At 45.9% G+C, this 12,803-nt stretch overlaps 1 protein-coding gene across 1 annotated transcript in view; it reads left to right on the plus strand.

Annotated features, from left to right (window-relative positions):
• Nucleotides 1-12,803, plus strand: part of Eip93F (Ecdysone-induced protein 93F) — a 440,165-nt gene that overhangs the window by 88,853 nt on the left and 338,509 nt on the right. The window lies entirely within an intron of this gene.

Consider the following 12,803-nt stretch of genomic DNA (forward strand, 5'->3'; position numbering starts at 1 on the left):
CGGTACTATTGGTACATTTTGACGTACTTTACGGTACTATTGGTACATTTTGACGTACTTTACGGTACTATTGGTACATTTTGACGTACTTTACGGTACTATTGGTACATTTTGACGTACTTTACGGTACTATTGGTACATTTTGACGTACTTTACGGTACTATCGGTACATTTTGACGTACTTTACGGTACTATTGGTACATTTTGACGTACTTTACGGTCCTATTGGTACATTTTGAAATACTTTACGGTACTATTGGTACATTGGGAAATGTTCGGTCTATCTTCTCGGTATATACATTAGATTTACCTTTCATTGAATTAAAAAAATAAAATAGAGAACCTCTAGCAGTTTACCGCCGAACTAGCGGGAGGGAAGTGGAGAAGTTATATATAAAAATGAAGAAATTTATTGGCAAATTAAGTCTAAACACACACACACACACACACACACACACACACACACACACACACACACACACACACACACACACACACACAAAACTTGCGGGAAGTTGTGTGTGTGTGTGTGTGTGTGTATGTGTGTGTGTGTACTCACCTATATGTACTCACCTATATGTGCTTGCAGGATCGAGCATTGACTCTTGGATCCCGCCTTTCTAGCTATCGGTTGTTTACAGCAATGACTCCTGTCCCATTTCCCTATCATACCTAGTTTTAAAAGTATGAATAGTATTTGCTTCCACAACCTGTTCCCCAAGTGCATTCCATTTTTCTACTACTCTACTACTGTGTGTGTGTGTGTGTGTGTGTGTGTGTGTGTGTGTGTGTGTGTGTGACAGCCTACAAGATTCTCAGGGGAATTGACAAGGTAGATAAAGATAAACTGTTTAACACAGGTGGAACACGAACAAGGGGACACAGGTGGAAACTGAGTGCCCACATGAGCCACAGGGACGTTAGAAAGAATTTTTTCAGTGTCAGAGTAGTTAACAGATGGAATGCATTAGGCAGTGATGTGGTGGAGGCTGACTCCATACACAGTTTCAAGTGTAGATATGATAGAGCCCAGTAGGCTCAGGAACCTGTACACCAGTTGATTGACAGTTGAGAGGAGGGACCAAAGAGCCAGAGCTCAACCCCCGCAAGCACAAATAGGTGAGTACACGGGTAAATTAGATTAGATTAGATTAGATTTTTTTTATTCAGGTAAAGGTACATCCATTGAGTTACACACATAATGTTGGATTTAACGATAGAGATAGTCTCCGTGGTGTAGTGGTAAGACACTCGCCTGGCGTTCCGCGAGCGCTTAGTCATGGGTTCGTATCCTGGCCGGGGAGGATTTACTGGGCGCAAATCCTTAACTGTAGCCTCTGTTTAACTCAACAGTAAAATGTGTACTTGGTTGTAACAACGATTCTTCGCGGCGGGGATCGTATTCCAGGGACCTGCCCGAAACGCTACGCGTACTAGTGGCTGTACAAGAATGTAACAACTCTTGTATATATCTCAAAAAGATAGTACATACAATACCTAAAGCCACTTGTACGCATAGCGTCTCGGGCAAACCAGGGACCAGATTCACGAAAGCACTTACGAACCTGTACATCTTTTCTCAATCTTTGGCGGCTTTGTTTACAATTATTAAACAGTTAATGAGCTCCGAAGCACCAGGAGGCTGTTTATAACAATAACAACAGTTGATTGGCAAGTTTTCATGCTTGTAAACTGTTTAATAAATGTAACCAAAGCCGTCAAAGATTGAGGAAAGATGTACACGTTCGTAAGTGCTTGCGTAAGTGCTTTCGTGAATCTGACCCCAGGACCCCGGGGGTAAGGAACGTCTGGAAATCGTCAGACACACTCAAAAACCTCCTTGATTTGAATAGCATCAAGGTCAGAGTCTCTGAACTATCGTGGGATTGAGCATGTAATTGAAATGGCTATTCACAGCCAACAAGGGGACAAGGTGATGCATAAGTTGCGCGAACGAGAAACTACGCATCCTGTGAGCTGGGAGGGGGGGGGGAGGTTATCATCAGTGATGAAGAGCATGATATGTGGAGGAATGTTAGAGAACATAATCTAAGTACAGCAGTTGGAGAGAATATTAAAAATTAAAATTAGGCGAGGAAATGCGGAGACCCGTCCTCCTGGGGCACATCTCCCAGGCTGCTGAGTACTGACACAAGACTACCTGAGGCTTAAGATAACTTAAGATAACGGGAGTCCTTACTGCCATGAGTGAGCTCATCATGTAACAGATGACTGCAGAATTTAACCTTCGATGTGCCTAATCATTTGACGTGTGCTGCCCTCAACTTTAATGAGCTCAATAGTCGAGACAAGCAGTTGCAAGTGATCTCTTGGGTTAAATATTATTGACTGGGTGAGCTTTTTGTGCAGGCACTCAGTATAGTTAGATACAGCACTCAGCAGTTAGATTGCAGGTATATGGTGGCCTCGTAGCCTGGTGGATAGCGCGCAGGACTCGTAATTCTGTGGCGCGGGTTCGATTCCCGCACGAGGCAGAAACAAATGGGCAAAGTTTCTTTCACCCTGAATGCCCCTGTTACCTAGCAGTAAATAGGTACCTGGGAGTTAGTCAGCTGTCACGGGCTGCTTCCTGGGGGTGGAGGCCTGGTCGAGGACCGGGCCGCGGGGACACTAAAAAAGCCCCGAAATCATCTCAAGATAGCCTCAAGAAGATAGATACAGATATAGATATAGCACTCAGTGGACATTTTCAAGAGGAAATTAGATTTATTCCTCCAAAGAGTGCCGGACCAACCGGGCTGTGGTGGGTATGTGGCCCTGCGGGCCACATACCCACCACAGGGTACCCACCGCAGGGTACCCACCACAGGATACCCTGCGGGCCACTCCAAGCAACAGCCTGGTGGACCAAACTCTCACAAGTCAAGCCTGGCCTCGGGCCGGGCTTGGGCAGTAGAAGAACTCCCAGAACCCCATCAACCAGGTATCAACCAGGTATCAACCAGTTACTAAACGTGATGAGCTCCAGAATTATTTTGAAATCCTCATAGACTCTTCGACTTTCTTTGAAAAGGAAGGTGCAATGATGATGACTATTAAATGTTTGTATATTTGTATTTCGATGCTTGACACCAGAATTCCTTTGATTAAAGCATTTGATTCCTCTGGAACTCACAAGAAGCAGGAGAGGGAAGATGTGTTCTGGATCTCACCATCTTATCTTGAGATATCTTCTTGATATTCTTCTCCACACACGATACTCAAAATGTTGTTTTTGGCCGTGACTTTGATACAATTCCAACCCCCAACCCCCCCGCCCCACACCCCCTCCACACACACACACACACACACACACACACACACACACACACACACACACACACAGACACACACACACACACACACACACACACACACACACACACACACACACACACACACACACACACACACACACACACATGGAATGCATTAGGGGGTGATGTGGTGGAGGCTCACTCCATACACAGTTTCAAGTGTAGATATGACAGAGCCCGATAGGCTCAGGAATCTGTACACCTGTTGATTGACGGTTGAGAGGCGGGACCAAAGAGCCAGAGCTCAACCCCCGCAAACACAACTAGGTGAGTACAACTAGGTGAGTACACACACACACACACACACACACACACACACACACACACACACACGTAATACAATCAGTTGAACACATGAGAATGTCCGGCATTCACGAAGGCTAAAAGTATTGGCCTTAGGGATGCAAATAACATTAACTGTTCTATCCTGGAACACATACACATCATCGTCACAAATATGGTTCAAGAATTGACAGAATATATTGTGCATGACAAGATTAGTTCTTGCAGTACTGTTCAGGTTAACTTTTCAGATCATTATATGCTGGAAACGGGGTGAGAATAGCTTGAGCTACCTCATCCCTTTGTGTGTATTTTACTTCAATAAACTTATTTCAATTGCATGCTAGGAGTGAAAATTGAGGTTATACTCAGGTTAAATTGAGGAAATTCTTGCAGAAGTTAAAAAAATGAAGACTATTGAATACTGGAGATGCCAATGATTACTTTGTGTGTTGAGGAAGCATTAGGTCAGGCGGAAACACAGGTTTACACATCTTCTGGAGCTGTGTGACCTGTAAAGCTAAATAAAAAAGATTGTTTATCAAACTGGCCAAGAGATAAGCAGCTGCCAAAAAGATGGACTTTTGAACTTGCTACAGAACGGATTAAAACAACTCTATGCTAAGGTTAATATGGGATTCAATACATATGAGGAAATAACTTTTGTAAAGGGCAAACTGAACAAAACAAAAGCTGAGATATCCGTAGAAATAAATGTTTAACTCCAGATTAATGATATAAAATACGAGGGAAAACATTTTATTTTTTTTTTTGAGATATATACAAGAGTTGTTACATGGTTGTAGAGCCACTAGTACGCGTAGCGTTTCGGGCAGGTCCCTGGAATACGATCCCCGCCGCGAAGAATCGTTGTTACAACCAAGTACACATTTTACTGTTGCGTTAAACAGAGGCTACAGTTAAGGATTTGCGCCCAGTAAATCCTCCCCGGCCAGGATACGAACCCATGACAAAGCGCTCGCGGAACGCCAAGCGAGTGTCTTACCACTGCACCACGGAAACTGGTGTAGTGGATATGTAGACATCTCTACATATCTGGTAAGTAAAGTCAAGAATAATAGAGGTTCAGCGGTTATTACCAGTATAAGGACAGATGAAGGGAAAGAAATAAGTAATACGGATGGAATCAAAAATTACGTTTGAGGTGAATTAGAGAAGTCAAGAAAATTGACGGAGACAAATATATGCAGAAGTATATACTTTCCAAGTGTTTCCTGGGGGTTTGGACCAAGTTAGTGTTGGCAGCTACAGGTGAGGGGCTATCTTGAGGTTATCTAGAGATGATTTCATCGCTTTAGTGTCCCCGCGGCCCGGTCCTTGACCAGGCCTCCACTCCCCCAGGAAGCAGGCCGTGACAGCTGACTAACTCCCAGGTACCTCTTTACTGCAAGGTAACAGGGGCATCAGGGGTGAAAGAAACTCTGCCCATTGTTTCTCGCCGGCGCCCGGCATCGAACCCGGGACCACAGGATCACGCGTCCAGTGTTCTGTCTACTCAGCCACCGGCTTCCGAAGGTGTGGGGAGGGTGTGGAATGTGGTCAAGAGTTTAAAAATGCAATAAGAAGCATCTTATTGCTTCGTAATTACAATTATTACCTAACCTATAATAGGTATAGGTTAAGTAATAATTGTAATTACGAAGCAATAAGATGCTTATCTTAAGATACTAACAAGGTTAGGTAAGGTCGGTGTTTTCTATGAATCTTTTTAAGGGTATCTATTATGTTTAGTATATCACCTATGCACGTAGTTGATAAGTCAATATTGACTTTACGAATTTGCGAGAACGGGTTGTCCATAGACAGGGTTAGAGATCAGTTAAACATATAGTTCAGTAGTCTAAATTGCTCGGTTGCGATGGATTACCGGCTAAATATCACTTATAGCTATGGCAAATTATTGACAAAGATTTTACACAAATCATCCGGTATTTCATACATCACAAGCAGCTTAACATGTCACAATAATATGGGATATTTAACCTCTTACCATAACTGGGTGATTTGTATTTTCAATCAAATTGGATGTTGTTGTATAAGATTCGCTACCTGGAACACAAAGTTCCAAGTAGCACGGGCTATAGTGAGCCCGTAGTGGACTTACCTGGCACAGGAGCGGGGCAAGTAGCACGGGCTATGGTGAGCCCGTAGTGGACTTACCTGGCACAGGAGCGGGGCAAGTAGCACGGGCTATGGTGAGCCCGTAGTGGACTTACCTGGCACAGGAGCGGGGCAAGTAGCACGGGCTATGGTGAGCCCGTAGTGGACTTCTGTTTGGAGACAATTTTCCCTGTTCAACCAGGATTGTTAAATAATTTCAAAATTGTTGGTGAAAAAACTTAGGATTGTAATGGATTAAATCATATCCAAGAAACAGTTCTGTGGTGTTCCAGGAAGATCCATAATAAATTGTAATAATGTAATACTGGAAGTTTTGTTTCTAATTCAGAGAATAAAGTTCCTTCCGCTCTGAGAACCCTGACACAGGACAACCCTCTGGTGCTAATCTGACATCGTGTTGATGTGACACCTGACACAGGACAAACCTCTGGTGCTAACCTGACATCGTGTTGATGTGACCCCTGACACAGGACAAATCTCTGGTGCTAACCTGACATCGTGTTGATGTGACCCCTGACACAGGACAAACCTCTGGTGCTAACCTGACATCGTGTTGATGTGACCCCTGACACAGGACAAACCTCTGGTGCTAACCTGACATCGTGTTGATGTGACCCTGACACAGGACAAACCTCTGGTGCTAACCTGACATCGTGTTGATGTGACACCTGACACAGGACAAACCTCTGGTGCTAACCTGACATCGTGTTGATGTGACCCCTGACACAGGACAACCTCTGGTGCTAACCTGACATCGTGTTGATGTGACCCTGACACAGGACAACCTCTGGTGCTAACTTGACATCGTGTTGATGTGACCCTGACACAGGACAACCTCTGGTGCTAACCTGACATCGTGTTGATGTGACCCTGACACAGGACAACCTCTGGTGCTAACCTGACATCGTGTTGATGTGACCCCTGACACAGGACAACCTCTGGTGCTAACCTGACATCGTGTTGATGTGACCCCTGACACAGGACAACCTCTGGTGCTAACCTGACATCGTGTTGATGTGACCCTGACACAGGACAACCTCTGGTGCTAACTTGACATCGTGTTGATGTGACCCTGACACAGGACAACCTCTGGTGCTAACCTGACATCGTGTTGATGTGACCCTGACACAGGACAAACCTCTGGTGCTAACCTGACATCGTGTTGATGTGACCCTGACACAGGACAAACTCTGGTGTTAACCTGACATCGTGTTGATGTGACCCTGACACAGGACAAACCTCTGGTGCTAACCTGACATCGTGTTGATGTGACCCCTGACACAGGACAAACCTCTGGTGCTAACCTGACATCGTGTTGATGTGACCCTGACACAGGACAAACCTCTGGTGCTAACCTGACATCGTGTTGATAGTTAACCTCAGATATATTCCATTGGGTGGGAATAACACCAGAATTTAGTTATTGGATCCACTTGATCTATAAAAAGTGAAGAAGCGCCGGTCGGCCGAGCGGACAGCACGCTGGACTTGTGATCCTGTGGTCCCGGGTTCGAACCTGGGCGCCGGCGAGAAACAATGGGCAGAGTTTCTTTCACCCTATGCCCCTGTTACCTAGCAGTAAAATTAGTACCTGGGTGTTAGTCAGCTGTCAGGGGCTGCTTCCTTGGGGTGGAGGCCTGGTCGAGGACCGGGCCGCGGGGACACTAAAGCCCCGAAATCATCTCAAGATAACCTCTCAAGATAACCGTTTGTATAAATAGGATCGTATTAAACTATTTTCACTTCAGCAATCAGTACACCAGGAATGTCCCGTTTCTAAGTTTATCTAAGTTATCTCTCAAAAACTCCTGTACTTGACAATCAAAGGTAATAGTTTCCTTCTTCCACTCTTTGTCCAACTACTTGGGCTGGACGGTAGAGCGACGGTCTCGCTTCATGCAGGTCGGCGTTCAATCCCCCGAGACCGTCCACACAAGTGGTTGGGGCATCATTCCCCGTCCCATCCCAAATCCTTATCCTGACCCCTTCCCAGTGCTATATAGTCGTAATGGCTTGACGCTTGCTCCTGATAATTCACTCCCCCCAACCTTTTTTTCCCTGCTATAACATTTCCTGTTGTTGGTTATGCAGGGAGGGAGGTTATCTTGAGGTTATCTTAAGATGATTTCGGGGCTTTAGTGTCCCCGCGGCCCGGTCCTCGACCAGGCCTCCACCCCCAGGAAGCAGCTCGTGACAGCTGACTAACACCCAGGTACCTATTTTACTGCCAGGTAACAGGGGGGCATAGGGTGAAAGAAACTCTGCCCATTGTTTCTCGCCGGTGCCTGGGATCGAACCTAGGACCACAGGATCACAAGTCCAGCGTGCTGTCCGCTCGGCCGACCGGCTCCCCGATACAGACGATATCACTAATTTTACATCGACACAAGACTGTGTTACATCCCGCCAAACACACACCGAAACTACGACGTTGGTACAACGTTCGAACAAGTTTTAACACCTAACCAGTTATAACAACCAATATAACAAGTTGTAACAACGTTCTAATACGTCATAAACACGTTAAGCCAAGATGTAACAACTTTATTTCAAGTTGTAACAAGCAGAAAATCGAGAGAGTTTCGGTTTGTGTTTCCAGGGATGTTCAGGATGAGTTAGACAATTCCAATAGGCGGCATTACAGGTGTTCTAATTAACAAGAACAAAAAGTTAATGATGGGCCTCGAACGCCGGTACACTAAAGTTACCTGGACAGGTTCGTGGTTCCTGGCAGCAAGTCTGTTATTAAGACTTTTGGAATTTCCTGGTGTCCGACATCTGAGACAACTTTGCCTACGAATTAGGAAGAATTTAGTAGCAAACTCCTATTATCAATGAAACTGTTATTGAAAAAACTAACTATATATGTTTTATCAATGAAACAATGTTATCCCTATTATCCTATTATAATACTATTCTATTATATCCTATATAATATTATCCTATTATAATACCCTATTATCAATGAAACTGTTATTGGCAAAACTAAATATCTGTTTTATACGCCTTTAATAACCTGTAAAATTACTTTTAATCAATCATCTGCGCTCGTGGGCAAGCGTTAAAAGGGAAAGATCCCAAGGCAAACTGCTACCCAATGGAACCTACCTTCCCCCTGGCTGTTCCATTGGGTAGATCACCTAGTTTGGGGGTTTCCCTAGGGGCGGAGACCACCTAGTTCTCCTGTGGTGGAGTGCTCCATTTCCTACCCTGGGGCCAGATTCACGAAGCAGTTACGCACGCACTTACGAACCTGTCCATCTTTTCTCAATCTTCTGGCGGCTTTGTTTACAATTATTAAACAGTTAATGAGCTCCGAAGCACCAGGAGGCTGTTTATAACAATAACAACAGTTGATTGGCAAGTTTTCATGCTTGTAAACTGTTTAATAAATGTAACCAAAGCCGTCAAAGATTGAGGAAAGATGTACACGTCCGTAAGTGCTTGCGTAACTGCTTCGTGAATCTGGGTCTTGGAGTGCAGGGGGGTGGGGGGTTATATCTGACACACAGACTGGCTTCAGTTGGGCCTCGAAACATCCTACGGATTTAATGGAATGTTGTTGTTGTTGTTGTTAAAGATTTAGCTAATCAGGACGAAGTGTCCATGTAGCACGGGCTATGGTGAGCCCGTAACAATGGAATGCCAGGTTGAATAATTTATGCAATGTCGTGGTCCACAGGTAATGTGAGCGCGGCTTGGGAGTGCCCAGGTCGAAGGTTTGGTTCGAATCCCACGCATTGTTTCATAACACATTCACAACTGAAAGTAATAAGTATCAATAGAATAACTTCGATTTTAATTGTCTGTAAATTTAATTTTAATGTGAAATTTGGATCCAGTTTTTTTTTTTAACACAGCTTAATTCGAGGTCACATGTTTGATAAGCTCACTCGATCTTGGTGTCCAGACATCGGCTTATTACTCTCTTTGTTTTTTATTCTTTAATCCGGAAAACATTTGCCCACACAAGTACGACGCCCGGAAGTGTACCAATATGTCCACAGGTTTCTGGGAGATGGAAGAAAACCCATGTTTTCCAAATCCCCGAAAACCCGAATTTCTCGACGTGGTTTTCACTGATTTTCAAAACACGTTAAAAGTTTAATCATTTATTTATAGTTAATTAGTAAAACGGTGGAAAGTTGTATTTATTATCACAATACTTTGTAAATTATCCCAGACCCGAGACACAGGGGAGTGGACCCCCCCAGACACGGGTAAGTGGACCCCCCCAGACACGGGGGAAGTGGACCCCCCCAGACACGGGTAAGTGGACCCCCACACACGGGGGAGCGTAACCCCCAGTCCCATAGTGACAGCTAGCAGCATGAGTACAGCTTAAATATGTCAACCTTTCCTGTTTCTTCCCCAACCCCCCACCAACCCCCCTCAACCCCCCCCCACCCCACCTCCCCCATAACCCCCACTCCCCCCACCCTCCCCCACCCCTCCCCCCCCACCTCTCCGTCAGCGATCATTGTAATTCTTTCACTTGCACTGTTACTAATTCTGGTAAGTCTTCCCAGAAGGCAGGAGGAGGCAGCCTTCAGGTAGTAGCCAGAAACGTGTTGAGCAAGGAATGGTTGAGACGGTGATGGGGGGGGGAAGGGGGTGGTGGGGAGGGGGGGAGGGGGGGGCCTGGGAAGAGAAGATGGGGGTGATTGTGAGGGAGAATGTGAAGGGGTTGTTATAGCGACGTCATCACAACCTAGGGAGTGCCGGATGTGGTCACAGGTGCTGTGTCCTCAGCCTTACTGGCCGGCTGGCATCATCTCTCTCCCCCTAGTGTTGCTGATCAACCAGCTGGTGGTGGGTCGCTCACGGTCTGTATTCTATACCTACTCACTTTTAAAGTCTTAGTAATATATATAATATAATATAATATATATATATATATATATATAATATATATATATATATATATATATATATATATATATATATATATATATATATATATATATAAACTGAAAACTCACACCCCAGAAGTGACTCGAACCCATACTGCCAGGAGCAACGCAACTGGTATGTACAGGACGCCTTAATCCGCTTGACCATCACGTCCTGTACATACCAGTTGCGTTGCTCCTGGCAGTATGGGTTCGAGTCACTTCTGGGGTGTGAGTTTTCAGTTATAATATGATAGGGGCATGGATCACTAATTCCTATGTGCTAAAGAGGGAGCCGAGGAAAGTATAAAGTTTCAGTTGGACAGCGCTTTGTTGTCTCTGAAATCCTTCCTGTTTGGGGGCCTCCCAGACAGTGGAAGAGCTCGCGCCTCACACCTTTGGGTCGGAAGTTCGAGTCTCATACATCGCATACATATATAAGTATATAAGTATATACATACATATACATATATTGGCTTACAGCTCATAGTGTTTAGTGCACAATATGTTGAAGCAACACCGTTGGGAAATGTGAAATGTTTACCTATATATATCGCAGAGTTTTGTGACTGATTTTACCCAAGTGCTTGAAACTGTGGGTTCGGATTCAGAAAGCTGTTGTTGTCAGCGTTTGAACCTATCCTCCAAATTTAATCATTTCTATGGCGACTTTTTTAGTTAATTTTGGCCCATCGAGAGAGAGAAAAGAGAAATGTTAGCCTATGGCAACTTGGGGGGGGGGAGGGGTGCCACCCCTGTGGCTACACGGGGGGGTCGGTGGCTGACTGGACAGCACGCTGGACGCGTGATCCTGTGGTCCCGGGTTCGCTTCCCGGCGCCGGTGAGAAACAATAGGCAGAGTTTCTTTCACCCTATGCCCCTGTTACCTAGCAGTAAAATAGGTACCTGGGAGTTAGTCAGCTGTCACGGGCTGCTTCCTGGGGGTGTGTGTGGTGTGGAGAAAAAAAAAGTAGTTAGTAACAGTTGAGAGGCGGGCCGAAAGAGCAGATCTCAACCGCCGCAAGCACAACTAGGTGAATACAACTAGAACTAGGTGAATACACCTAGAACTAGGTGAATACACCTAGAACTAGGTGAATACAACTAGAACTAGGTGAATACAACTAGATCTAGGTGAATACAAACACACACAACCTATGGTCGGTGACTGAAGAAATAACTAGTCTCTGGTCATAATGGCAATACTGAGAGCGAACCAATGACAGATATATATATTATCATGGTTACTGTGGTGTGTGTGTGTGTGGGTGTGTGTGTGTGTGTGTGTGTGGTGTGTGGGTGGTGTGTGGTGTGTGTGGGTGTGGTGTGTGGGTGTGGTGTGTGGTGTGTGGGTGTGGTGTGTGGGTGTGGTGTGTGGGTGTGGTGTGTGGGTGTGGGTGTGTGTGTGGTGTGTGGGTGTGGTGTGTGGGTGTGGTGTGTGGGTGTGGTGTGTGGGTGTGGTGTGTGGGTGTGGGTGTGTGTGTGGTGTGTGGGTGTGGTGTGTGGTGTGTGGTGTGTGGGTGTGGTGTGTGGGTGTGTGTGTGTGTGGGTGTGTGTGTGGTGTGTGGGTGTGGTGTGTGGTGTGTGGGTGTGTGTGTGGTGTGTGGGTGTGGTGTGTGGGTGTGGTGTGTGGGTGTGGTGTGTGGGTGTGTGTGTGTGTGTGTGGGTGTGGTGTGTGTGGTGTGTGTGGGTGTGTGGTGTGTGTGTGTGTGGTGTGTGGGTGTGGTGTGTGGTGTGTGGGTGTGGTGTGTGGGTGTGGTGTGTGGGTGTGGTGTGTGGGTGTGGGTGTGTGTGTGGTGTGTGGGTGTGGTGTGTGGGTGTGTGTGTGTGTGGGTGTGGTGTGTGTGGTGTGTGTGGGTGTGTGGTGTGTGTGGGTGTGGTGTGTGGGTGTGGTGTGTGGTGTGTGGGTGTGGTGTGTGGGTGTGGTGTGTGGGTGTGGTGTGTGGGTGTGGGTGTGTGTGTGGTGTGTGGGTGTGGTGTGTGGGTGTGGTGTGTGGGTGTGGTGTGTGGGTGTGGTGTGTGGGTGTGGGTGTGTGTGTGGTGTGTGGGTGTGGTGTGTGGTGTGTGGTGTGTGTGTGAGTGTGTGGGTGTGTGTGGTGTGTGTGTGTGTGTGTGTGTGTGTGTGGTGTGTGTGTGTGTGTGTGTGTGTGTGTGTGTGTGTGTGTGTGGG

Source organism: Procambarus clarkii, chromosome 6 (assembly GCF_040958095.1).
Source record: "Procambarus clarkii isolate CNS0578487 chromosome 6, FALCON_Pclarkii_2.0, whole genome shotgun sequence".
NCBI lineage: Eukaryota > Metazoa > Arthropoda > Malacostraca > Decapoda > Cambaridae > Procambarus > Procambarus clarkii.